Raw genomic sequence first — 19,848 nt, 5'->3', positions numbered from 1 at the left:
TCGGGCCAGGTTAGTACTTGGATGGGAGACCGCCTGGGAATACCAGGTGCTGTAAGTTTTTGCACCCACCTCCAATTCTCAACACGATTCACTGCTCTTTCCAAAAATTTTGGCATTCATTCGTCATTCAACTTTCACTTATCCTGTGGTTTGAAATCGTTTCCTTCACGTTGATTTGACAGATCAACGTCTCTTTGGAATAAAATTAATGTCCAACAGAGGGAGCCGTCTGCACGGGGATCGGTCATGATAGCACTTGGACATGAAGCAGCTTGGGATTTCTGCCTGCTGGATGCCTTTGCACCTCCACTGGAAAAGCCCACTTTTGCAACAAACATCAAATACCGCATCTGCGTGCTCGCAGAGGACCGTATGCGAGCCTGACAGGCTGCGCGCTCAAACCACCACGGGAGCGGGCCCCTCCTTCGTGCTCTCGGGAGGAGGTCATTAAATGAAAAAAAATCACCCCACTACTCCATCCCCGACCCGCAAGTGCCTTGTCTGCTATAAAGGGGACAATTTTCACGTTTTCCCTCGCTTACGGCCATACTACCCTGAGAACGCCCGATCTCGTCCGATCTTGGAAGCTAAGCAGGGTCGGGCCTGGTTAGTACTTGGATGCGAGACCGCCTGGGAATACCAGGTGCTGTAAGCTTTTGCACCCACCTCCAATTCTCAACACGATTCACTCCTCTTTCCAAAAATTTTGGCTTTCATTAGTCATTCAACTTTCACTTATCCTGTGGTTTGAAATCGTTTCCTTCACGTTGATTTGACAGATCAAAGTCTCTTTGGAATAAAATTAATGTCCAACAGAGGGAGCCGTCTGCACGGGAATCGGTAATGATAGCACTTGGACAAGAAACAGCTTGGGATTTCCGCCTGCTGGATGCCTTTGCACCTCCACTGGAAAAGCCCACTTTTGCAACAGACATCAAGTACAGCCTCTGCGCGCTCGCAGAGGACCGTATGCGAGCCTGACAGGCTGCGCGCTCAAACCACCACGGGAGCGGGCCCCTCCTTCGTGCTCTCGGGAGGAGGTCATTAAATGAAAAAAAAATCACCCCACTACTCCATCCCCGACCCGCAAGTGCCTTGTCTGCTATAAAGGGGACAATTTTCACGTTTTCCCTCGCTTACGGCCATACTACCCTGAGAATGCCCGATCTCGTCCGATCTCGGAAGCTAAGCAGCGTAGGGCCTGGTTAGTACTTGGATGGGAGACCGCCTGGGAATACCAGGTGCTGTAAGCTTTTGCACCCACCTCCAATTCTCAACACGATTCACTGCTCTTTCCAAAAATTTTGGCTTTCATTCGTCATTCAAATTTCACTTATCCTGTGGTTTGAAATCGTTTCCTTCACGTTGATTTGACAGATCAACGTCTCTTTGGAATAAAATTAATGTCCAACAGAGGGAGCCGTCTGCACGGGGATCGGTCATGATAGCACTTGGACATGAAACAGCTTGGGATTTCCGCCTGCTGGATGCCTTTGCACCTCCACTGGAAAAGCCCACTTTTGCAACAAACATCAAATACCGCATCTGCGCGCTCGCAGAGGACCGTATGCGAGCCTGACAGGCTGCGCGCTCAAACCACCCCGGGAGCGGGCCCCTCCTTCGTGCTCTCGGGAGGAGGTCATTAAATGAAAAAAAAATCACCCCACTACTCCATCCCCGACCCGCAAGTGCCGTGTCTGCTATAAAGGGGACAATTTTCACTTTTTCCCTCGCTTACGGCCATACTACCCTGAGAACGCCCGATCTCGTCCGATCTCGGAAGCTAAGCAGGGTCGGGCCTGGTTAGTACTTGGATGGGAGACCGCCTGGGAATACCAGGTGCTGTAAGCTTTTGCACCCACCTCCAATTCTCAACACGATTCACTGCTCTTTCCAAAAATTTTGGCATTCATTCGTCATTCAACTTTCACTTATCCTGTGGTTTGAAATCGTTTCCTTCACGTTGATTTGACAGATCAACGTCTCTTTGGAATAAAATTAATGTCCAACAGAGGGAGCCATCTGCACTGGGATCGGTCATGATAGCACTTGGACATGAAGCAGCTTGGGATTTCCGCCTGCTGGATGCCTTTGCACCTCCACTGGAAAAGCCCACTTTTGCAACAAACATCAAATACTGCATCTGCGTGCTCGCAGAGGACCGTATGCGAGCCTGACAGGCTGCGCGCTCAAACCACCACGGGAGCGGGCCCCTCCTTCGTGCTCTCGGGAGGAGGTCATTAAATGAAAAAAAAATCACCCCACTACTCCATCCCCGACCCGCAAGTGCCTTGTCTGCTATAAAGGGGACAATTTTCACGTTTTCCCTCGCTTACGGCCATACTACCCTGAGAATGCCCGATCTCGTCCGATCTCGGAAGCTAAGCAGCGTAGGGCCTGGTTAGTACTTGGATGGGAGACCGCCTGGGAATACCCGGTGCTGTAAGCTTTTGCACCCACCTCCAATTCTCAACACGATTCACTGCTCTTTCCAAAAATTTTGGCTTTCATTCGTCATTCAAATTTCACTTATCCTGTGGTTTGAAATCGTTTCCTTCACGTTGATTTGACAGATCAACGTCTCTTTGGAATAAAATTAATGTCCAACAGAGGGAGCCGTCTGCACGGGGATCGGTCATGATAGCACTTGGACATGAAACAGCTTGGGATTTCCGCCTGCTGGATGCCTTTGCACCTCCACTGGAAAAGCCCACTTTTGCAACAAACATCAAATACCGCATCTGCGCGCTCGCAGAGGACCGTATGCGAGCCTGACAGGCTGCGCGCTCAAACCACCCCGGGAGCGGGCCCCTCCTTCGTGCTCTCGGGAGGAGGTCATTAAATGAAAAAAAAATCACCCCACTACTCCATCCCCGACCCGCAAGTGCCGTGTCTGCTATAAAGGGGACAATTTTCACTTTTTCCCTCGCTTACGGCCATACTACCCTGAGAACGCCCGATCTCGTCCGATCTCGGAAGCTAAGCAGGGTCGGGCCTGGTTAGTACTTGGATGGGAGACCGCCTGGGAATACCAGGTGCTGTAAGCTTTTGCACCCACCTCCAATTCTCAACACGATTCAGTGCTCTTTCCAAAAATTTTGGCATTCATTCGTCATTCAACTTTCACTTATCCTGTGGTTTGAAATCGTTTCCTTCACGTTGATTTGACAGATCAACGTCTATTTGGAATAAAATTAATGTCCAACAGAGGGAGCCATCTGCACTGGGATCGGTCATGATAGCACTTGGACATGTAGCAGCTTGGGATTTCCGCCTGCTGGATGCCTTTGCACCTCCACTGGAAAAGCCCACTTTTGCAACAAACATCAAATACTGCATCTGCGTGCTCGCAGAGGACCGTATGCGAGCCTGACAGGCTGCGCGCTCAAACCACCACGGGAGCGGGCCCCTCCTTCGTGCTCTCGGGAGGAGGTCATTAAATGAAAAAAAAATCACCCCACTACTCCATCCCCGACCCGCAAGTGCCCTGTCTGCTATAAAGGGGACAATTTTCACTTTTTCCCTCGCTTACGGCCATACTACCCTGAGAACGCCCGATCTCGTCCGATCTCGGAAGCTAAGCAGGGTCGGGCCTGGTTAGTACTTGGATGGGAGACCGCCTGGGAATACCAGGTGCTGTAAGCTTTTGCACCCACCTCCAATTCTCCACACGATTCACTGCTCTTTCCAAAAATTTTGGCTTTCATTAGTCATTCAACTTTCACTTATCCTGTGGTTTGAAATCGTTTCCTTCACGTTGATTTGACAGATCAACGTCTCTTTGGAATAAAATTAATGTCCAACAGAGGGAGCCGTCTGCACGGGGATCGGTCATGATAGCACTTGGACATGAAACAGCTTGGGATTTCCGCCTGCTGGATGCCTTTGCACCTCCACTGGAAAAGCCCACTTTTGCAACAAACATCAAATACTGCATCTGCGTGCTCGCAGAGGACCGTATGCGAGCCTGACAGGCTGCGCGCTCAAACCACCACGGGAGCGGGCCCCTCCTTCGTGCTCTCGGGAGGAGGTCATTAAATGAAAAAAAAAATCACCCCACTACTCCATCCCCGACCCGCAAGTGCCTTGTCTGCTATAAAGGGGACAATTTTCACGTTTTCCCTCGCTTACGGCCATACTACCCTGAGAACGCCCGATCTCGTCTGATCTCGGAAGCTAAGCAGGGTCGGGCCTGGTTAGTACTTGGATGGGAGACCGCCTGGGAATACCAGGTGCTGTAAGCTTTTGCACCCACCTCCAATTCTCAACACGATTCACTGCTCTTTCCAAAAATTTTGGCATTCATTCGTCATTCAACTTTCACTTATCCTGTGGTTTGAAATCGTTTCCTTCACGTTGATTTGACAGATCAACGTCTCTTTGGAATAAAATTAATGTCCAACAGAGGGAGCCGTCTGCACGGGAATCGGTAATGATAGCACTTGGACATGAAACAGCTTGGGATTTCCGCCTGCTGGATGCCTTTGCACCTCCACTGGAAAAGCCCACTTTTGCAACAGACATCAAATACCGCATCTGCGCGCTCGCAGAGGACCGTATGCGAGCCTGACAGGCTGCGCGCTCAAACCACCACGGGAGCGGGCCCCTCCTTCGTGCTCTCGGGAGGAGGTCATTAAATGAAAAAAAAATCACCCCACTACTCCATCCCCGACCCGCAAGTGCCTTGTCTGCTATAAAGGGGACAATTTTCACGTTTTCCCTCGCTTACGGCCATACTACCCTGAGAATGCCCGATCTCGTCCGATCTCGGAAGCTAAGCAGCGTAGGGCCTGGTTAGTACTTGGATGGGAGACCGCCTGGGAATACCAGGTGCTGTAAGCTTTTGCACCCACCTCCAATTCTCAACACGATTCACTGCTCTTTCCAAAAATTTTGGCTTTCATTCGTCCTTCAAATTTCACTTATCCTGTGGTTTGAAATCGTTTCCTTCACGTTGATTTGACAGATCAACGTCTCTTTGGAATAAAATTAATGTCCAACAGAGGGAGCCGTCTGCACGGGGATCGGTCATGATAGCACTTGGACATGAAACAGCTTGGGATTTCCGCCTGCTGGATGCCTTTGCACCTCCACTGGAAAAGCCCACTTTTGCAACAAACATCAAATACCGCATCTGCGCGCTCGCAGAGGACCGTATGCGAGCCTGACAGGCTGCGCGCTCAAACCACCCCGGGAGCGGGCCCCTCCTTCGTGCTCTCGGGAGGAGGTCATTAAATGAAAAAAAAATCACCCCACTACTCCATCCCCGACCCGCAAGTGCCGTGTCTGCTATAAAGGGGACAATTTTCACTTTTTCCCTCGCTTACGGCCATACTACCCTGAGAACGCCCGATCTCGTCCGATCTCGGAAGCTAAGCAGGGTCGGGCCTGGTTAGTACTTGGATGGGAGACCGCCTGGGAATACCAGGTGCTGTAAGCTTTTGCACCCACCTCCAATTCTCAACACGATTCACTGCTCTTTCCAAAAATTTTGGCATTCATTCGTCATTCAACTTTCACTTATCCTGTGGTTTGAAATCGTTTCCTTCACGTTGATTTGACAGATCAACGTCTCTTTGGAATAAAATTAATGTCCAACAGAGGGAGCCATCTGCACGGGGATCGGTCATGATAGCACTTGGACATGAAGCAGCTTGGGATTTCCGCCTGCTGGATGCCTTTGCACCTCCACTGGAAAAGCCCACTTTTGCAACAAACATCAAATACTGCATCTGCGTGCTCGCAGAGGACCGTATGCGAGCCTGACAGGCTGCGCGCTCCAACCACCACGGGAGCGGGCCCCTCCTTCGTGCTCTCGGGAGGAGGTCATTAAATGAAAAAAAAATCACCCCACTACTCTATCCCCGACCCGCAAGTGCCCTGTCTGCTATAAAGGGGACAATTTTCACGTTTTCCCTCCCTTACGGCCATACTACCCTGAGAACGCCCGATCTCGTCCGATCTCGGAAGCTAAGCAGGGTCGGGCCTGGTTAGTACTTGGATGGGAGACCGCCTGGGAATACCAGGTGCCCTAAGCTTTTGCACCCACCTCCAATTCTCAACACGATTCACTGCTCTTTCCAAAAATTTTGGCTTTCATTAGTCATTCAACTTTCACTTATCCTGTGGTTTGAAATCGTTTCCTTCACGTTGATTTGACAGATCAACGTCTCTTTGGAATAAAATTAATGTCCAACAGAGGGAGCCGTCTGCACGTGGATCGGTAATGATAGCAGATGGACATGAAGCAGCTTGGGCTTTCCGCCTGCTGGATGCTTTTGCACCTCCACTGGAAAAGCCAACTTTTGCAACAGACATCAAGTACAGCCTCTGCGTGTTCGCACAGGACCGTATGCGAGCCTGACAGGCTGCGCGCTCAAACCACCACGGGAGCGGGCCCCTCCTTTGTGCACTCCGGAGGAGGTTTATTAAATGAAAAAAAAATCACCCCACTACTCCACCCCCGACCCAGAAGTGCCCTGTCTGCTATAAAGAGGACAATTTTCGCGTTTTACCTCGCTTACGGCCATACTACCCTGAGAACGCCCGATCTCGTCCGATCTCGGAAGCTAAGCAGGGTCGGGCCTGGTTAGTACTTGGATGGGAGACCGCCTGGGAATACCAGGTGCTGTAAGCTTTTGCACCCACCTCCAATTCACAACACGATTCACTGCTCTTTCCAAAAATTTTGGCATTCATTCGTCATTCAAATTTCACTTATCCTGTGGTTTGAAATCGTTTCCTTCACGTTGATTTGACAGATCAACGTCTCTTTGGAATAAAATTAATGTCCAACAGAGGGAGCCGTCTGCACGGGGATCGGTCATGATAGCACTTGGACATGAAACAGCTTGGGATTTCCGCCTGCTGGATGCCTTTGCACCTCCACTGGAAAAGCCCACTTTTGCAACAAACATCAAATACCGCATCTGCGCGCTCGCAGAGGACCGTATGCGAGCCTGACAGGCTGCGCGCTCAAACCACCCCGGGAGCGGGCCCCTCCTTCGTGCTCTCGGGAGGAGGTCATTAAATGAAAAAAAAATCACCCCACTACTCCATCCCCGACCCGCAAGTGCCGTGTCTGCTATAAAGGGGACAATTTTCACTTTTTCCCTCGCTTACGGCCATACTACCCTGAGAACGCCCGATCTCGTCCGATCTCGGAAGCTAAGCAGGGTCGGGCCTGGTTAGTACTTGGATGGGAGACCGCCTGGGAATACCAGGTGCTGTAAGCTTTTGCACCCACCTCCAATTCTCAACACGATTCACTGCTCTTTCCAAAAATTTTGGCATTCATTCGTCATTCAACTTTCACTTATCCTGTGGTTTGAAATCGTTTCCTTCACGTTGATTTGACAGATCAACGTCTCTTTGGAATAAAATTAATGTCCAACAGAGGGAGCCGTCTGCACGGGAATCGGTAATGATAGCACTTGGACATGAAACAGCTTGGGATTTCCGCCTGCTGGATGCCTTTGCACCTCCACTGGAAAAGCCCACTTTTGCAACAGACATCAAGTACAGCCTCTGCGCGCTCGCAGAGGACCGTATGCGAGCCTGACAGGCTGCGCGCTCAAACCACCACGGGAGCGGGCCCCTCCTTCGTGCTCTCGGGAGGAGGTCATTAAATGAAAAAAAAAATCACCCCACTACTCCATCCCCGACCCGCAAGTGCCTTGTCTGCTATAAAGGGGACAATTTTCACGTTTTCCCTCGCTTACGGCCATACTACCCTGAGAATGCCCGATCTCGTCCGATCTCGGAAGCTAAGCAGCGTAGGGCCTGGTTAGTACTTGGATGGGAGACCGCCTGGGAATACCAGGTGCTGTAAGCTTTTGCACCCACCTCCAATTCTCAACACGATTCACTGCTCTTTCCAAAAATTTTGGCTTTCATTCGTCATTCAAATTTCACTTATCCTGTGGTTTGAAATCGTTTCCTTCACGTTGATTTGACAGATCAACGTCTCTTTGGAATAAAATTAATGTCCAACAGAGGGAGCCGTCTGCACGGGGATCGGTCATGATAGCACTTGGACATGAAACAGCTTGGGATTTCCGCCTGCTGGATGCCTTTGCACCTCCACTGGAAAAGCCCACTTTTGCAACAAACATCAAATACTGCATCTGCGTGCTCGCAGAGGACCGTATGCGAGCCTGACAGGCTGCGCGCTCCAACCACCACGGGAGCGGGCCCCTCCTTCGTGCTCTCGGGAGGAGGTCATTAAATGAAAAAAAAATCACCCCACTACTCTATCCCCGACCCGCAAGTGCCCTGTCTGCTATAAAGGGGACAATTTTCACGTTTTCCCTCCCTTACGGCCATACTACCCTGAGAACGCCCGATCTCGTCCGATCTCGGAAGCTAAGCAGGGTCGGGCCTGGTTAGTACTTGGATGGGAGACCGCCTGGGAATACCAGGTGCCCTAAGCTTTTGCACCCACCTCCAATTCTCAACACGATTCACTGCTCTTTCCAAAAATTTTGGCTTTCATTAGTCATTCAACTTTCACTTATCCTGTGGTTTGAAATCGTTTCCTTCACGTTGATTTGACAGATCAACGTCTCTTTGGAATAAAATTAATGTCCAACAGAGGGAGCCGTCTGCACGTGGATCGGTAATGATAGCAGATGGACATGAAGCAGCTTGGGCTTTCCGCCTGCTGGATGCTTTTGCACCTCCACTGGAAAAGCCAACTTTTGCAACAGACATCAAGTACAGCCTCTGCGTGTTCGCACAGGACCGTATGCGAGCCTGACAGGCTGCGCGCTCAAACCACCACGGGAGCGGGCCCCTCCTTTGTGCACTCCGGAGGAGGTTTATTAAATGAAAAAAAAATCACCCCACTACTCCACCCCCGACCCAGAAGTGCCCTGTCTGCTATAAAGAGGACAATTTTCGCGTTTTCCCTCGCTTACGGCCATACTACCCTGAGAACGCCCGATCTCGTCCGATCTCGGAAGCTAAGCAGGGTCGGGCCTGGTTAGTACTTGGATGGGAGACCGCCTGGGAATACCAGGTGCTGTAAGCTTTTGCACCCACCTCCAATTCACAACACGATTCACTGCTCTTTCCAAAAATTTTGGCATTCATTCGTCATTCAAATTTCACTTATCCTGTGGTTTGAAATCGTTTCCTTCACGTTGATTTGACAGATCAACGTCTCTTTGGAATAAAATTAATGTCCAACAGAGGGAGCCGTCTGCACGGGGATCGGTCATGATAGCACTTGGACATGAAACAGCTTGGGATTTCCGCCTGCTGGATGCCTTTGCACCTCCACTGGAAAAGCCCACTTTTGCAACAAACATCAAATACCGCATCTGCGCGCTCGCAGAGGACCGTATGCGAGCCTGACAGGCTGCGCGCTCAAACCACCCCGGGAGCGGGCCCCTCCTTCGTGCTCTCGGGAGGAGGTCATTAAATGAAAAAAAAATCACCCCACTACTCCATCCCCGACCCGCAAGTGCCGTGTCTGCTATAAAGGGGACAATTTTCACTTTTTCCCTCGCTTACGGCCATACTACCCTGAGAACGCCCGATCTCGTCCGATCTCGGAAGCTAAGCAGGGTCGGGCCTGGTTAGTACTTGGATGGGAGACCGCCTGGGAATACCAGGTGCTGTAAGCTTTTGCACCCACCTCCAATTCTCAACACGATTCACTGCTCTTTCCAAAAATTTTGGCATTCATTCGTCATTCAACTTTCACTTATCCTGTGGTTTGAAATCGTTTCCTTCACGTTGATTTGACAGATCAACGTCTCTTTGGAATAAAATTAATGTCCAACAGAGGGAGCCGTCTGCACGGGAATCGGTAATGATAGCACTTGGACATGAAACAGCTTGGGATTTCCGCCTGCTGGATGCCTTTGCACCTCCACTGGAAAAGCCCACTTTTGCAACAGACATCAAGTACAGCCTCTGCGCGCTCGCAGAGGACCGTATGCGAGCCTGACAGGCTGCGCGCTCAAACCACCACGGGAGCGGGCCCCTCCTTCGTGCTCTCGGGAGGAGGTCATTAAATGAAAAAAAAAATCACCCCACTACTCCATCCCCGACCCGCAAGTGCCTTGTCTGCTATAAAGGGGACAATTTTCACGTTTTCCCTCGCTTACGGCCATACTACCCTGAGAATGCCCGATCTCGTCCGATCTCGGAAGCTAAGCAGCGTAGGGCCTGGTTAGTACTTGGATGGGAGACCGCCTGGGAATACCAGGTGCTGTAAGCTTTTGCACCCACCTCCAATTCTCAACACGATTCACTGCTCTTTCCAAAAATTTTGGCTTTCATTCGTCATTCAAATTTCACTTATCCTGTGGTTTGAAATCGTTTCCTTCACGTTGATTTGACAGATCAACGTCTCTTTGGAATAAAATTAATGTCCAACAGAGGGAGCCGTCTGCACGGGGATCGGTCATGATAGCACTTGGACATGAAACAGCTTGGGATTTCCGCCTGCTGGATGCCTTTGCACCTCCACTGGAAAAGCCCACTTTTGCAATAAACATCAAATACCGCATCTGCGCGCTCGCAGAGGACCGTATGCGAGCCTGACAGGCTGCGCGCTCAAACCACCCCGGGAGCGGGCCCCTCCTTCGTGCTCTCGGGAGGAGGTCATTAAATGAAAAAAAAATCACCCCACTACTCCATCCCCGACCCGCAAGTGCCGTGTCTGCTATAAAGGGGACAATTTTCACTTTTTCCCTCGCTTACGGCCATACTACCCTGAGAACGCCCGATCTCGTCCGATCTCGGAAGCTAAGCAGGGTCGGGCCTGGTTAGTACTTGGATGGGAGACCGCCTGGGAATACCAGGTGCTGTAAGCTTTTGCACCCACCTCCAATTCTCAACACGATTCACTGCTCTTTCCAAAAATTTTGGCATTCATTCGTCATTCAACTTTCACTTATCCTGTGGTTTGAAATCGTTTCCTTCACGTTGATTTGACAGATCAACGTCTCTTTGGAATAAAATTAATGTCCAACAGAGGGAGCCATCTGCACGGGGATCGGTCATGATAGCACTTGGACATGAAGCAGCTTGGGATTTCCGCCTGCTGGATGCCTTTGCACCTCCACTGGAAAAGCCCACTTTTGCAACAAACATCAAATACTGCATCTGCGTGCTCGCAGAGGACCGTATGCGAGCCTGACAGGCTGCGCGCTCAAACCACCACGGGAGCGGGCCCCTCCTTCGTGCTCTCGGGAGGAGGTCATTAAATGAAAAAAAAATCACCCCACTACTCCATCCCCGACCCGCAAGTGCCCTGTCTGCTATAAAGGGGACAATTTTCACTTTTTCCCTCGCTTACGGCCATACTACCCTGAGAACGCCCGATCTCGTCCGATCTCGGAAGCTAAGCAGGGTCGGGCCTGGTTAGTACTTGGATGGGAGACCGCCTGGGAATACCAGGTGCTGTAAGCTTTTGCACCCACCTCCAATTCTCAACACGATTCACTGCTCTTTCCAAAAATTTTGGCATTCATTCGTCATTCAACTTTCACTTATCCTGTGGTTTGAAATCGTTTCCTTCACGTTGATTTGACAGATCAACGTCTCTTTGGAATAAAATTAATGTCCAACAGAGGGAGCCGTCTGCACGGGAATCGGTAATGATAGCACTTGGACATGAAACAGCTTGGGATTTCCGCCTGCTGGATGCCTTTGCACCTCCACTGGAAAAGCCCACTTTTGCAACAGACATCAAGTACAGCCTCTGCGCGCTCGCAGAGGACCGTATGCGAGCCTGACAGGCTGCGCGCTCAAACCACCACGGGAGCGGGCCCCTCCTTCGTGCTCTCGGGAGGAGGTCATTAAATGAAAAAAAAAATCACCCCACTACTCCATCCCCGACCCGCAAGTGCCTTGTCTGCTATAAAGGGGACAATTTTCACGTTTTCCCTCGCTTACGGCCATACTACCCTGAGAATGCCCGATCTCGTCCGATCTCGGAAGCTAAGCAGCGTAGGGCCTGGTTAGTACTTGGATGGGAGACCGCCTGGGAATACCAGGTGCTGTAAGCTTTTGCACCCACCTCCAATTCTCAACACGATTCACTGCTCTTTCCAAAAATTTTGGCTTTCATTCGTCATTCAAATTTCACTTATCCTGTGGTTTGAAATCGTTTCCTTCACGTTGATTTGACAGATCAACGTCTCTTTGGAATAAAATTAATGTCCAACAGAGGGAGCCGTCTGCACGGGGATCGGTCATGATAGCACTTGGACATGAAACAGCTTGGGATTTCCGCCTGCTGGATGCCTTTGCACCTCCACTGGAAAAGCCCACTTTTGCAACAAACATCAAATACCGCATCTGCGCGCTCGCAGAGGACCGTATGCGAGCCTGACAGGCTGCGCGCTCAAACCACCCCGGGAGCGGGCCCCTCCTTCGTGCTCTCGGGAGGAGGTCATTAAATGAAAAAAAAATCACCCCACTACTCCATCCCCGACCCGCAAGTGCCGTGTCTGCTATAAAGGGGACAATTTTCACTTTTTCCCTCGCTTACGGCCATACTACCCTGAGAACGCCCGATCTCGTCCGATCTCGGAAGCTAAGCAGGGTCGGGCCTGGTTAGTATTTGGATGGGAGACCGCCTGGGAATACCAGGTGCTGTAAGCTTTTGCACCCACCTCCAATTCTCAACACGATTCACTGCTCTTTCCAAAAATTTTGGCATTCATTCGTCATTCAACTTTCACTTATCCTGTGGTTTGAAATCGTTTCCTTCACGTTGATTTGACAGATCAACGTCTCTTTGGAATAAAATTAATGTCCAACAGAGGGAGCCATCTGCACGGGGATCGGTCATGATAGCACTTGGACATGAAGCAGCTTGGGATTTCCGCCTGCTGGATGCCTTTGCACCTCCACTGGAAAAGCCCACTTTTGCAACAAACATCAAATACTGCATCTGCGTGCTCGCAGAGGACCGTATGCGAGCCTGACAGGCTGCGCGCTCAAACCACCACGGGAGCGGGCCCCTCCTTCGTGCTCTCGGGAGGAGGTCATTAAATGAAAAAAAAATCACCCCACTACTCCATCCCCGACCCGCAAGTGCCCTGTCTGCTATAAAGGGGACAATTTTCACTTTTTCCCTCGCTTACGGCCATACTACCCTGAGAACGCCCGATCTCGTCCGATCTCGGAAGCTAAGCAGGGTCGGGCCTGGTTAGTACTTGGATGGGAGACCGCCTGGGAATACCAGGTGCTGTAAGCTTTTGCACCCACCTCCAATTCTCCACACGATTCACTGCTCTTTCCAAAAATTTTGGCTTTCATTAGTCATTCAACTTTCACTTATCCTGTGGTTTGAAATCGTTTCCTTCACGTTGATTTGACAGATCAACGTCTCTTTGGAATAAAATTAATGTCCAACAGAGGGAGCCGTCTGCACGGGGTCGGTCATGATAGCACTTGGACATGAAACAGCTTGGGATTTCCGCCTGCTGGATGCCTTTGCACCTCCACTGGAAAAGCCCACTTTTGCAACAAACATCAAATACTGCATCTGCGTGCTCGCAGAGGACCGTATGCGAGCCTGACAGGCTGCGCGCTCAAACCACCACGGGAGCGGGCCCCTCCTTCGTGCTCTCGGGAGGAGGTCATTAAATGAAAAAAAAATCACCCTACTACTCCATCCCCGACCCGCAAGTGCCTTGTCTGCTATAAAGGGGACAATTTTCACGTTTTCCCTCGCTTACGGCCATACTACCCTGAGAACGCCCGATCTCGTCTGATCTCGGAAGCTAAGCAGGGTCGGGCCTGGTTAGTACTTGGATGGGAGACCGCCTGGGAATACCAGGTGCTGTAAGCTTTTGCACCCACCTCCAATTCTCAACACGATTCACTGCTCTTTCCAAAAATTTTGGCATTCATTCGTCATTCAACTTTCACTTATCCTGTGGTTTGAAATCGTTTCCTTCACGTTGATTTGACAGATCAACGTCTCTTTGGAATAAAATTAATGTCCAACAGAGGGAGCCGTCTGCACGGGAATCGGTAATGATAGCACTTGGACATGAAACAGCTTGGGATTTCCGCCTGCTGGATGCCTTTGCACCTCCACTGGAAAAGCCCACTTTTGCAACAGACATCAAGTACAGCCTCTGCGCGCTCGCAGAGGACCGTATGCGAGCCTGACAGGCTGCGCGCTCAAACCACCACGGGAGCGGGCCCCTCCTTTGTGCACTCCGGAGGAGGTTTATTAAATGAAAAAAAATCACCCCACTACTCCACCCCCGACCCAGAAGTGCCCTGTCTGCTATAAAGAGGACAATTTTCGCGTTTTCCCTCGCTTACGGCCATACTACCCTGAGAACGCCCGATCTCGTCCGATCTCGGAAGCTAAGCAGGGTCGGGCCTGGTTAGTACTTGCATGGGAGACCGCCTGGGAATACCAGGTGCTGTAAACTTTTGCACCCACCTCCAATTCTCAACACGATTCACTGCTCTTTCCAAAAATTTTGGCATTCATTCGTCATTCAACTTTCACTTATCCTGTGGTTTGAAATCGTTTCCTTCACGTTGATTTGACAGATCAACGTCTCTTTGGAATAAAATTAATGTCCAACAGAGGGAGCCGTCTGCACGGGGATCGGTCATGATAGCACTTGGACATGAAACAGCTTGGGATTTCCGCCTGCTGGATGCCTTTGCACCTCCACTGGAAAAGCCCACTTTTGCAACAAACATCAAATACCGCATCTGCGTGCTCGCAGAGGACCGTATGCGAGCCTGACAGGCTGCGCGCTCCAACCACCACGGGAGCGGGCCCCTCCTTCGTGCTCTCGGGAGGAGGTCATTAAATGAAAAAAAATCACCCCACTACTCTATCCCCGACCCGCAAGTGCCCTGTCTGCTATAAAGGGGACAATTTTCACGTTTTCCCTCGCTTACGGCCATACTACCCTGAGAACGCCCGATCTCGTCCGATCTCGGAAGCTAAGCAGGGTCGGGCCTGGTTAGTACTTGGATGGGAGACCGCCTGGGAATACCAGGTGCTGTAAGCTTTTGAACCCACCTCCAATTCTCAACACGATTCACTGCTCTTTCCAAAAATTTTGGCTTTCATTAGTCATTCAACTTTCACTTATCCTGTGGTTTGAAATCGTTTCCTTCACGTTGATTTGACAGATCAACGTCTCTTTGGAATAAAATTAATGTCCAACAGAGGGAGCCGTCTGCACGTGGATCGGTAATGATAGCAGTTGGACATGAAGCAGCTTGGGCTTTCCGCCTGCTGGATGCTTTTGCACCTCCACTGGAAAAGCCAACTTTTGCAACAGACATCAAGTACAGCCTCTGCGTGTTCGCAGAGGACCGTATGCGAGCCTGACAGGCTGCGCGCTCAAACCACCACGGGAGCGGGCCCCTCCTTTGTGCACTCCGGAGGAGGTTTATTAAATGAAAAAAAATCACCCCACTACTCCACCCCCGACCCAGAAGTGCCCTGTCTGCTATAAAGAGGACAATTTTCGCGTTTTCCCTCGCTTACGGCCATACTACCCTGAGAACGCCCGATCTCGTCCGATCTCGGAAGCTAAGCAGGGTCGGGCCTGGTTAGTACTTGGATGGGAGACCGCCTGGGAATACCAGGTGCTGTAAGCTTTTGTACCCACCTCCAATTCTCAACACGATTCACTGCTCTTTCCAAAAATTTTGGCATTCATTCGTCATTCAACTTTTACTTATCCTGTGGTTTGAAATCGTTTCCTTCACGTTGATTTGACAGATCAACGTCTCTTTGGAATAAAATTAATGTCCAACAGAGGGAGCCGTCTGCACGGGGATCGGTCATGATAGCACTTGGACATGAAACAGCTTGGGATTTCCGCCTGCTGGATGCCTTTGCACCTCCACTGGAAAAGCCCACTTTTGCAACAAACATCAAATACCGCATCTGCGCGCTCGCAGAGGACCGTATGCGAGCCTGACAGGCTGCGCGCTCAAACCACCCCGGGAGCGGGCCCCTCCTTCGTGCTCTCGGGAGGAGGTCATTAAATGAAAAAAAAATCACCCCACTACTCCATCCCCGACCCGCAAGTGCCGTGTCTGCTATAAAGGGGACAATTTTCACTTTTTCCCTCGCTTACGGCCATACTACCCTGAGAACGCCCGATCTCGTCCGATCTCGGAAGCTAAGCAGGGTCGGGCCTGGTTAGTACTTGGATGGGAGACCGCCTGGGAATACCAGGTGCTGTAAGCTTTTGCACCCACCTCCAATTCTCCACACGATTCACTGCTCTTTCCAAAAATTTTGGCTTTCATTAGTCATTCAACTTTCACTTATCCTGTGGTTTGAAATCGTTTCCTTCACGTTGATTTGACAGATCAACGTCTCTTTGGAATAAAATTAATGTCCAACAGAGGGAGCCGTCTGCACGGGGATCGGTCATGATAGCACTTGGACATGAAACAGCTTGGGATTTCCGCCTGCTGGATGCCTTTGCACCTCCACTGGAAAAGCCCACTTTTGCAACAAACATCAAATACCGCATCTGCGCGCTCGCAGAGGACCGTATGCGAGCCTGACAGGCTGCGCGCTCAAACCACCCCGGGAGCGGGCCCCTCCTTCGTGCTCTCGGGAGGAGGTCATTAAATGAAAAAAAAATCACCCCACTACTCCATCCCCGACCCGCAAGTGCCCTGTCTGCTATAAAGGGGACAATTTTCACGTTTTCCCTCCCTTACGGCCATACTACCCTGAGAACGCCCGATCTCGTCCGATCTCGGAAGCTAAGCAGGGTCGGGCCTGGTTAGTACTCGGATGGGAGACCGCCTGGGAATACCAGGTGCCCTAAGCTTTTGCACCCACCTCCAATTCTCAACACGATTCACTGCTCTTTCCAAAAATTTTGGCTTTCATTAGTCATTCAACTTTCACTTATCCTGTGGTTTGAAATCGTTTCCTTCACGTTGATTTGACAGATCAACGTCTCTTTGGAATAAAATTAATGTCCAACAGAGGGAGCCGTCTGCACGTGGATCGGTAATGATAGCAGTTGGACATGAAGCAGCTTGGGCTTTCCGCCTGCTGGATGCTTTTGCACCTCCACTGGAAAAGCCAACTTTTGCAACAGACATCAAGTACAGCCTCTGCGTGTTCGCAGAGGACCGTATGCGAGCCTGACAGGCTGCGCGCTCAAACCACCACGGGAGCGGGCCCCTCCTTTGTGCACTCCGGAGGAGGTTTATTAAATGAAAAAAAATCACCCCACTACTCCACCCCCGACCCAGAAGTGCCCTGTCTGCTATAAAGAGGACAATTTTCGCGTTTTCCCTCGCTTACGGCCATACTACCCTGAGAACGCCCGATCTCGTCCGATCTCGGAAGCTAAGCAGGGTCGGGCCTGGTTAGTACTTGGATGGGAGACCGCCTGGGAATACCAGGTGCTGTAAGCTTTTGCACCCACCTCCAATTCACAACACGATTCACTGCTCTTTCCAAAAATTTTGGCATTCATTCGTCATTCAACTTTCACTTATCCTGTGGTTTGAAATCGTTTCCTTCACGTTGATTTGACAGATCAACGTCTCTTTGGAATAAAATTAATGTCCAACAGAGGGAGCCGTCTGCACGGGGATCGGTCATGATAGCACTTGGACATGAAACAGCTTGGGATTTCCGCCTGCTGGATGCCTTTGCACCTCCACTGGAAAAGCCCACTTTTGCAACAAACATCAAATACCGCATCTGCGCGCTCGCAGAGGACCGTATGCGAGCCTGACAGGCTGCGCGCTCAAACCACCCCGGGAGCGGGCCCCTCCTTCGTGCTCTCGGGAGGAGGTCATTAAATGAAAAAAAAATCACCCCACTACTCCATCCCCGACCCGCAAGTGCCGTGTCTGCTATAAAGGGGACAATTTTCACTTTTTCCCTCGCTTACGGCCATACTACCCTGAGAACGCCCGATCTCGTCCGATCTCGGAAGCTAAGCAGGGTCGGGCCTGGTTAGTACTTGGATGGGAGACCGCCTGGGAATACCAGGTGCTGTAAGCTTTTGCACCCACCTCCAATTCTCCACACGATTCACTGCTCTTTCCAAAAATTTTGGCTTTCATTAGTCATTCAACTTTCACTTATCCTGTGGTTTGAAATCGTTTCCTTCACGTTGATTTGACAGATCAACGTCTCTTTGGAATAAAATTAATGTCCAACAGAGGGAGCCGTCTGCACGGGGATCGGTCATGATAGCACTTGGACATGAAACAGCTTGGGATTTCCGCCTGCTGGATGCCTTTGCACCTCCACTGGAAAAGCCCACTTTTGCAACAAACATCAAATACCGCATCTGCGCGCTCGCAGAGGACCGTATGCGAGCCTGACAGGCTGCGCGCTCCAACCACCACGGGAGCGGGCCCCTCCTTCGTGCTCTCGGGAGGAGGTCATTAAATGAAAAAAAAAATCACCCCACTACTCCATCCCCGACCCGCAAGTGCCTTGTCTGCTATAAAGGGGACAATTTTCACGTTTTCCCTCGCTTACGGCCATACTACCCTGAGAATGCCCGATCTCGTCCGATCTCGGAAGCTAAGCAGCGTCGGGCCTGGTTAGTACTTGGATGGGAGACCGCCTGGGAATACCAGGTGCTGTAAGCTTTTGCACCCACCTCCAATTCTCAACACGATTCACTGCTCTTTCCAAAAATTTTGGCTTTCATTCGTCCTTCAACTTTCACTTATCCTGTGGTTTGAAATCGTTTCCTTCACGTTGATTTGACAGATCAACGTCTCTTTGGAATAAAATTAATGTCCAACAGAGGGAGCCGTCTGCACGGGGTCGGTCATGATAGCACATGGACATGAAGCAGCTTGGGATTTCCGCCTGCTGGATGCTTTTGCACCTCCACTGGAAAAGCCAACTTTTGCAACAGACATCAAGTACAGCCTCTGCGTGCTCGCAGAGGACCGTATGCGAGCCTGACAGGCTGCGCGCTCCAACCACCACGGGAGCGGGCCCCTCCTTCGTGCTCTCGGGAGGAGGTCATTAAATGAAAAAAAAATCACCCCACTACTCTATCCCCGACCCGCAAGTGCCCTGTCTGCTATAAAGGGGACAATTTTCACGTTTTCCCTCCCTTACGGCCATACTACCCTGAGAACGCCCGATCTCGTCCGATCTCGGAAGCTAAGCAGGGTCGGGCCTGGTTAGTACTTGGATGGGAGACCGCCTGGGAATACCAGGTGCCCTAAGCTTTTGCACCCACCTCCAATTCTCAACACGATTCACTGCTCTTTCCCAAAATTTTGGCTTTCATTAGTCATTCAACTTTCACTTATCCTGTGGTTTGAAATCGTTTCCTTCACGTTGATTTGACAGATCAACGTCTCTTTGGAATAAAATTAATGTCCAACAGAGGGAGCCGTCTGCACGTGGATCGGTAATGATAGCAGTTGGACATGAAGCAGCTTGGGCTTTCCGCCTGCTGGATGCTTTTGCACCTCCACTGGAAAAGCCAACTTTTGCAACAGACATCAAGTACAGCCTCTGCGTGTTCGCAGAGGACCGTATGCGAGCCTGACAGGCTGCGCGCTCAAACCACCACGGGAGCGGGCCCCTCCTTTGTGCACTCCGGAGGAGGTTTATTAAATGAAAAAAAATCACCCCACTACTCCACCCCCGACCCAGAAGTGCCCTGTCTGCTATAAAGAGGACAATTTTCGCGTTTTCCCTCGCTTACGGCCTTACTACCCTGAGAACGCCCGATCTCGTCCGATCTTGGAAGCTAAGCAGGGTCGGGCCTGGTTAGTACTTGGATGGGAGACCGCCTGGGAATACCAGGTGCTGTAAGCTTTTGCACCCACCTCCAATTCACAACACGATTCACTGCTCTTTCCAAAAATTTT

General features: G+C 50.7%; 34 non-coding genes across 34 annotated transcripts in view; all 34 read left to right on the top strand.

The window, feature by feature from the left end:
• The window catches only part of LOC127612269 (5S ribosomal RNA), a 119-nt gene extending 61 nt beyond the window's left edge, over positions 1–58 (top strand). Inside the window, exon 1 of the ribosomal RNA XR_007965702.1 lies at positions 1–58. This exon is cut by the window's left edge and continues 61 nt beyond it. This is a non-coding gene — a ribosomal RNA (5S ribosomal RNA).
• A 478-nt stretch (positions 59–536) lies between these two features.
• LOC127612344 (5S ribosomal RNA) lies at positions 537–655 on the top strand. Its single transcript, XR_007965778.1, has one exon. It is a non-coding gene; the product is annotated as a 5S ribosomal RNA (ribosomal RNA).
• Positions 656–1,134: 479 nt separating this feature from the next.
• On the top strand, positions 1,135–1,253 carry LOC127612298 (5S ribosomal RNA). The gene has a single exon (XR_007965732.1). It is a non-coding gene; the product is annotated as a 5S ribosomal RNA (ribosomal RNA).
• A 479-nt stretch (positions 1,254–1,732) lies between these two features.
• On the top strand, positions 1,733–1,851 carry LOC127612405 (5S ribosomal RNA). The gene has a single exon (XR_007965829.1). It is a non-coding gene; the product is annotated as a 5S ribosomal RNA (ribosomal RNA).
• A 479-nt stretch (positions 1,852–2,330) lies between these two features.
• Positions 2,331–2,449, top strand: LOC127612326 (5S ribosomal RNA). Its single transcript, XR_007965759.1, has one exon. It is a non-coding gene; the product is annotated as a 5S ribosomal RNA (ribosomal RNA).
• A 479-nt stretch (positions 2,450–2,928) lies between these two features.
• On the top strand, positions 2,929–3,047 carry LOC127612404 (5S ribosomal RNA). The gene has a single exon (XR_007965827.1). It is a non-coding gene; the product is annotated as a 5S ribosomal RNA (ribosomal RNA).
• A 479-nt stretch (positions 3,048–3,526) lies between these two features.
• Positions 3,527–3,645, top strand: LOC127612403 (5S ribosomal RNA). Its single transcript, XR_007965826.1, has one exon. It is a non-coding gene; the product is annotated as a 5S ribosomal RNA (ribosomal RNA).
• Positions 3,646–4,125: 480 nt separating this feature from the next.
• LOC127612232 (5S ribosomal RNA) lies at positions 4,126–4,244 on the top strand. Its single transcript, XR_007965666.1, has one exon. It is a non-coding gene; the product is annotated as a 5S ribosomal RNA (ribosomal RNA).
• Positions 4,245–4,723: 479 nt separating this feature from the next.
• On the top strand, positions 4,724–4,842 carry LOC127612297 (5S ribosomal RNA). The gene has a single exon (XR_007965731.1). It is a non-coding gene; the product is annotated as a 5S ribosomal RNA (ribosomal RNA).
• A 479-nt stretch (positions 4,843–5,321) lies between these two features.
• Positions 5,322–5,440, top strand: LOC127612402 (5S ribosomal RNA). Its single transcript, XR_007965825.1, has one exon. It is a non-coding gene; the product is annotated as a 5S ribosomal RNA (ribosomal RNA).
• Positions 5,441–5,919: 479 nt separating this feature from the next.
• Positions 5,920–6,038, top strand: LOC127612342 (5S ribosomal RNA). The gene has a single exon (XR_007965776.1). It is a non-coding gene; the product is annotated as a 5S ribosomal RNA (ribosomal RNA).
• A 480-nt stretch (positions 6,039–6,518) lies between these two features.
• Positions 6,519–6,637, top strand: LOC127612401 (5S ribosomal RNA). Its single transcript, XR_007965824.1, has one exon. It is a non-coding gene; the product is annotated as a 5S ribosomal RNA (ribosomal RNA).
• A 479-nt stretch (positions 6,638–7,116) lies between these two features.
• On the top strand, positions 7,117–7,235 carry LOC127612399 (5S ribosomal RNA). The gene has a single exon (XR_007965823.1). It is a non-coding gene; the product is annotated as a 5S ribosomal RNA (ribosomal RNA).
• Positions 7,236–7,715: 480 nt separating this feature from the next.
• On the top strand, positions 7,716–7,834 carry LOC127612296 (5S ribosomal RNA). Its single transcript, XR_007965730.1, has one exon. It is a non-coding gene; the product is annotated as a 5S ribosomal RNA (ribosomal RNA).
• Positions 7,835–8,313: 479 nt separating this feature from the next.
• LOC127612341 (5S ribosomal RNA) lies at positions 8,314–8,432 on the top strand. The gene has a single exon (XR_007965775.1). It is a non-coding gene; the product is annotated as a 5S ribosomal RNA (ribosomal RNA).
• Positions 8,433–8,912: 480 nt separating this feature from the next.
• LOC127612398 (5S ribosomal RNA) lies at positions 8,913–9,031 on the top strand. Its single transcript, XR_007965822.1, has one exon. It is a non-coding gene; the product is annotated as a 5S ribosomal RNA (ribosomal RNA).
• A 479-nt stretch (positions 9,032–9,510) lies between these two features.
• On the top strand, positions 9,511–9,629 carry LOC127612397 (5S ribosomal RNA). Its single transcript, XR_007965821.1, has one exon. It is a non-coding gene; the product is annotated as a 5S ribosomal RNA (ribosomal RNA).
• A 480-nt stretch (positions 9,630–10,109) lies between these two features.
• LOC127612295 (5S ribosomal RNA) lies at positions 10,110–10,228 on the top strand. Its single transcript, XR_007965729.1, has one exon. It is a non-coding gene; the product is annotated as a 5S ribosomal RNA (ribosomal RNA).
• Positions 10,229–10,707: 479 nt separating this feature from the next.
• LOC127612395 (5S ribosomal RNA) lies at positions 10,708–10,826 on the top strand. The gene has a single exon (XR_007965819.1). It is a non-coding gene; the product is annotated as a 5S ribosomal RNA (ribosomal RNA).
• A 479-nt stretch (positions 10,827–11,305) lies between these two features.
• LOC127612394 (5S ribosomal RNA) lies at positions 11,306–11,424 on the top strand. The gene has a single exon (XR_007965818.1). It is a non-coding gene; the product is annotated as a 5S ribosomal RNA (ribosomal RNA).
• Positions 11,425–11,904: 480 nt separating this feature from the next.
• Positions 11,905–12,023, top strand: LOC127612294 (5S ribosomal RNA). Its single transcript, XR_007965727.1, has one exon. It is a non-coding gene; the product is annotated as a 5S ribosomal RNA (ribosomal RNA).
• Positions 12,024–12,502: 479 nt separating this feature from the next.
• On the top strand, positions 12,503–12,621 carry LOC127612258 (5S ribosomal RNA). The gene has a single exon (XR_007965691.1). It is a non-coding gene; the product is annotated as a 5S ribosomal RNA (ribosomal RNA).
• A 479-nt stretch (positions 12,622–13,100) lies between these two features.
• Positions 13,101–13,219, top strand: LOC127612393 (5S ribosomal RNA). The gene has a single exon (XR_007965816.1). It is a non-coding gene; the product is annotated as a 5S ribosomal RNA (ribosomal RNA).
• Positions 13,220–13,697: 478 nt separating this feature from the next.
• Positions 13,698–13,816, top strand: LOC127612231 (5S ribosomal RNA). The gene has a single exon (XR_007965665.1). It is a non-coding gene; the product is annotated as a 5S ribosomal RNA (ribosomal RNA).
• A 479-nt stretch (positions 13,817–14,295) lies between these two features.
• Positions 14,296–14,414, top strand: LOC127612293 (5S ribosomal RNA). Its single transcript, XR_007965726.1, has one exon. It is a non-coding gene; the product is annotated as a 5S ribosomal RNA (ribosomal RNA).
• Positions 14,415–14,892: 478 nt separating this feature from the next.
• On the top strand, positions 14,893–15,011 carry LOC127612392 (5S ribosomal RNA). Its single transcript, XR_007965815.1, has one exon. It is a non-coding gene; the product is annotated as a 5S ribosomal RNA (ribosomal RNA).
• A 479-nt stretch (positions 15,012–15,490) lies between these two features.
• Positions 15,491–15,609, top strand: LOC127612391 (5S ribosomal RNA). The gene has a single exon (XR_007965814.1). It is a non-coding gene; the product is annotated as a 5S ribosomal RNA (ribosomal RNA).
• Positions 15,610–16,088: 479 nt separating this feature from the next.
• LOC127612390 (5S ribosomal RNA) lies at positions 16,089–16,207 on the top strand. The gene has a single exon (XR_007965813.1). It is a non-coding gene; the product is annotated as a 5S ribosomal RNA (ribosomal RNA).
• Positions 16,208–16,686: 479 nt separating this feature from the next.
• Positions 16,687–16,805, top strand: LOC127612353 (5S ribosomal RNA). The gene has a single exon (XR_007965787.1). It is a non-coding gene; the product is annotated as a 5S ribosomal RNA (ribosomal RNA).
• A 479-nt stretch (positions 16,806–17,284) lies between these two features.
• On the top strand, positions 17,285–17,403 carry LOC127612387 (5S ribosomal RNA). Its single transcript, XR_007965811.1, has one exon. It is a non-coding gene; the product is annotated as a 5S ribosomal RNA (ribosomal RNA).
• A 479-nt stretch (positions 17,404–17,882) lies between these two features.
• On the top strand, positions 17,883–18,001 carry LOC127612375 (5S ribosomal RNA). The gene has a single exon (XR_007965799.1). It is a non-coding gene; the product is annotated as a 5S ribosomal RNA (ribosomal RNA).
• Positions 18,002–18,481: 480 nt separating this feature from the next.
• On the top strand, positions 18,482–18,600 carry LOC127612319 (5S ribosomal RNA). Its single transcript, XR_007965753.1, has one exon. It is a non-coding gene; the product is annotated as a 5S ribosomal RNA (ribosomal RNA).
• A 478-nt stretch (positions 18,601–19,078) lies between these two features.
• Positions 19,079–19,197, top strand: LOC127612340 (5S ribosomal RNA). Its single transcript, XR_007965774.1, has one exon. It is a non-coding gene; the product is annotated as a 5S ribosomal RNA (ribosomal RNA).
• Positions 19,198–19,676: 479 nt separating this feature from the next.
• On the top strand, positions 19,677–19,795 carry LOC127612309 (5S ribosomal RNA). Its single transcript, XR_007965743.1, has one exon. It is a non-coding gene; the product is annotated as a 5S ribosomal RNA (ribosomal RNA).
• The last annotated feature ends 53 nt before the right edge of the window (positions 19,796–19,848 follow it).

Source organism: Hippocampus zosterae, chromosome 12 (genome assembly GCF_025434085.1).
Source record: "Hippocampus zosterae strain Florida chromosome 12, ASM2543408v3, whole genome shotgun sequence".
NCBI classification, from domain to species: domain Eukaryota; kingdom Metazoa; phylum Chordata; class Actinopteri; order Syngnathiformes; family Syngnathidae; genus Hippocampus; species Hippocampus zosterae.
This window is presented reverse-complemented; position numbering and strand designations above follow the sequence as displayed.